The sequence below is a fragment of the Mandrillus leucophaeus genome, unplaced genomic scaffold (genome assembly GCF_000951045.1).
Source record: "Mandrillus leucophaeus isolate KB7577 unplaced genomic scaffold, Mleu.le_1.0 Scaffold649, whole genome shotgun sequence".
NCBI lineage: Eukaryota > Metazoa > Chordata > Mammalia > Primates > Cercopithecidae > Mandrillus > Mandrillus leucophaeus.
The window spans coordinates 864,337-868,631 of record NW_012107019.1 but is presented as its reverse complement, the minus strand read 5'-3'; the positions used below and the strand labels follow the sequence as shown (position 1 = coordinate 868,631).

General features: G+C 42.1%; 1 protein-coding gene across 1 annotated transcript in view; it reads right to left on the bottom strand.

The window, feature by feature from the left end:
• SLC20A2 (solute carrier family 20 (phosphate transporter), member 2) overlaps positions 1-4,295 on the bottom strand; it is a 127,527-nt gene that overhangs the window by 50,042 nt on the left and 73,190 nt on the right. The gene's annotated exons all lie outside the window — the stretch shown is intronic.

Sequence of the window (4,295 nt, the reverse complement as noted above, 5' to 3'; positions counted from 1 at the left end):
CCTCAGCAGCCAGCAGCCCTACTTTAAACAGACATGTGCCCTAGTCACATACACAGAACTTCTTTGAAATCAGTTGAGAAATAAAAGGATTTTTGCTGTTGTTTGTTTATTTTTATTTTTAAGAGACAAGGTCTTGCGATGTTGCCCAGGCTGGTCTCAAACTCCCAGCCTCATGGGATGTTCCTGCTTTGGCCTCCCAAAGAGCTGGGATTACAGGCGTGAGCCACCTGGCCCAAGGAATAAGAGTTTTTTAAAAGGACATTAACCTCAAATTTAACTCTTCTTTGAAGCATCAACTTATGGAATTACAGTGCAGAAAAACTTCACTCAAATCCCATAATGCACACTTAGCAATAATAACATTAGTCAATCCAAGGGTGGACGTGCACATGGTATGAAAACGTCATCTTTTCATGGCACTGTCATATCTCCAGCACTCATCACCCTGAATTTTGTCCATCTGCTGTCAATGGTGACAATAGGCACATTCACACACATATATGCACAACTTAAACACTCATGCTCGTACATAAACTCACTGGAAGATGTGCAAGAATACTCACCACAGCATTATTTGTAATAGCAAGAATTTGCAGAACAACTAATATATGCACCATTATGCAAATGTGAAATAATTATTGTAGACAGTCTTAAGAATTCGCTAAGTCTATATGTACTGATAAGGAAAGAGGCCCAAGATCCAATGAGTAATGCAGGCTAGTTGTATGATATACACATAGCATCATGCAATTTATGTTTGAAAAATAAAACATCCACCTTTCCACATTCCTGCCATATCTGTGAATTTACAGAAAAAGTTCTGGGAAGATACAGTGGTTTCCAATTTCTTTATGGAGAGATGGGAGACTGCAGTGGAAATTTCACTTTTTATTACATATACTTTTATAGTGGTAACTTAAAAAATATATACAACAAGATAAGGATCTGCGAGAATTTACTAAAAAAAAGTAAAAAACAAAATATGAAAAAGAAAAAGAAATAAAAATATATATACAATAAGAATGTCACTTTTGTAAATTGTTAAAAAATTTAATTCAAAGGGGTTAACTATTTAACACTTTGCTCTTAAATAAATTTGCAGTCTTTGTTATATTGTTAACCATTTTATACACACAAAGCAGCACAAAGTTACTCAACTGAAGTACTATTAGGCTGGGCAGGGTGCCTCATGCCTGTAATCCCAGCACTTTGGGAGGCTGAGGTGAGAGGATCACTTGAAGCCAGGAGTTCAAGACCATCCTGAGCAACATAGTGACACTCTGTCTCTACAAAATAAAAATAAAAAGATTAGCTGGGAGTAGTGGTGCACAACTGTAGTCCCAACTACTTGGGAGGCTGAGGTGGGAGGATTTATTGAGTCCTGGAGTTTGAGGCTGCAGTGAGCTATGATAGCACCATTGAACTCCAGCCTGGGCAACAGAGTGAGATCCTGCCTCAACAAAACAAAACAAAACAAAAGAAAAACACATACACACCCAGAAAAACATACTATTAAACATTTGGGCTGGGCGCGGTGGGTCACACCTGTAATCCCAGCACTTTGGGAGGCCGAGGTGGGTGGATCATGAGGTCAGGAGATCAAGACCATCCTGGCTAACACGGTGAAACCCCGTCTCTACTAAAAATACAAAAAAAATTAACTGGGCATGGTGGCAGGCACCTGTAGTCCCAGCTACTCAGGAGGCTGAGGGAGGAGAACGGCGTGAACCCAGGGGGCGGAGTTGCAGTGAGCCGAGAGCACGCCACTGCACTCCAGCCTGGGCAACAGAGCAAGATACTGTCTCAGAAGAAAAAAAAATTTTTTTTTTTTTTTATAATTGTAAGAGGTTGTATTAATAGAATAGGTAGTTAATACTATATATAGTCAGAATTAATGTATGTAAGTATTAAAAACAAAAATCCAGAATCACCTAGCTCAGTGATAGCGAAGGTCACTGGGGGAGGACAGACACTTAACTGCTCAGCTCCCACCCCCCTGACTACATTGGAGGGCTATGGACTTGGCCCTGCCACGCGGCTGCACTGACACCCAGCAGGCCCCATCCAACGCAGGCTCTGCGCCTGCACCCAAAGCTGAGAGCCACTTGTGTGACCCCTCGGTTGGTTGCACTGGGCTGTGTCTGGGGCCAAGGCTTCCCAGCGTCTGCTGTCCAGCTTCACGTAGGGGTTCATACACGTGGCAAAGGATTGCACCAAAGCTGGTTCCTGCCAACTCGAATGGTACCTGCTCTTTACCAACCTCAAACTAACAACTGACACCAACACCAATCCCCCACACGGCTTCAAAGCATGGTTCCTGAAGAGGTTTTCCTGCTGCTTCTCTGGTTTTGCTGATGATAAAATTGCTAATTGTGCTACTTTGGCTTAGTGCTACCGTGCCAAACTGATCTACGAGAGGCAAACCCTTCAGACCACAGGGAGAGAGAAGCAATCTGAAATACATATTTCAAAAATGAGTGAACACTTTTGCCATCAGGTCCTATTTTTACCATTCATGCTGAGCCGGGCCCGGAACAGAAGTCAAGAAGGGCTACTTGATGGGCTCCTTCTAGGACCACACCAGGCTCCCAGCAGGGTCACATGGGGTCCCAGATAGTGTCAGGACCAACACCAAAAGGGTGAACCTGAGGTCGGGGGCAAGACTTCTCACCCTGTGCTTAGACTTAAGATAATATCACCTGCCCTTTGCACCTTTGCCGTCACACCTGCCTCTACCACTGATGTGGCCTGGGAAATAGCCAGAAAACTCGAAAATCACCTCCCAGTCATGAGAAACTGGCAGAGGAAGCAGGAGAGAAACACATCACCCAGGGGGAGTGGTGGGGAAACAGAGTAACACGTCATGGAGGCGGAAGAAGAGAGAAGGAACTTGGGAAAACAGGGGAAGCTGTTCACAGTAGTGAGAAGGGGAGCAGAATGGGGACAGGATCTTACTGAAGTATTCCAGCAGTTTGGTGATTTAGCAGAGAATCAGATGAGCACAAGGATTTACTTTTAAGGCCTGCATGTGAAAAACGTAAACTGACAATTACCTGCGTTACACAGCTCCAAATTGTACTAAGTATATAAAATCCAGTTTTGTGGATAAAAAACAATTCAATACAAAGATTCAGCACAGGACAGCACCTGAATCAATGCACACCCAAGGCAAACGGTTTTTCTCCTAAAAAGTCAAGACTGGCTTCTACACAACAACGTTTTTGACTAAAATACTTTCTATTAAATTGTCTTTCTGGTACGGATCTCAAATTGTTTCCAAACAATCATGCCTTCAGCAGGCAGTAAGACACGGCTGTCATTTCCCCCTGCGGATGGACATAGCGGGGCACAGCCTCAGTGGCTCATGTTCACTCAGCCAAAAGTGGCTGCCAGGAACCAGCACTGGGAGCTCTGGGTCTCCATTCTTGGCTCTAGCCACTAAATGGCCTTTCATGTCAAGCGCCTTTCATTTGCGGAGCAGCAAAGATACGATGAATAGTGATTTAGCTCTAACCTCAAGCATCTTTACAATTCTATTCCACATTCCCAAAAGATGAGATGAATATTCAAGCCATTTAGGGAGAAGTACATAGAACTTTTTATACAAGCTCAGTCTCCATTGTTATTGCCTTGTACTTCTTGTTTTTCACATCTAACACTCATGACTAAGGATCTATAAACAAATAAAACTTATATGGGACCGATAAGGCTTTAGTGCATATCAGTTTCCTTATACCATGACCCATCATCTCCTCCCTACAACCTTCCTTCTCAGTGACTCAATGCACAGATTCTCTGTCTTCATTATATAAATAATCTATGCTTACCGTAAAAATATCAGCAGTACCTACAGAAGTGTATGATGGACAAATATGAACCTTCCTCATCATCCTCCCCTCTTCAACTTATTTCCCAGGGAGACAGTAAGAACTATTTGGTGTGTATCTTTCCAGGCATTTTCTAGGTAGGCACGGACACTGTGTCGAATATTTATTTTTCTCTTTTCCTTTTATTAAACAGAAGCAGAATCCCACTATAAACTATTCTATGCTTTTGTCATATAACAATATACTATGAATATCTTCTCACAGTAAACATTCACACAGAGATTATCTCCTTTGCAGAACTGCTCTAATATCTTGCCTTATAAACTGAGCTTTGTCTTTTGCTCTAGATAGATCAAGATGTTCAAAGCATTAGAGGGGCTACCTATGTAACAGGAATCCTGAAACAACTTAGTTGAGAAAATAAAATTTTAAAAATGTGATTTCCTAATTTGCTCTATAAGAAAAAAA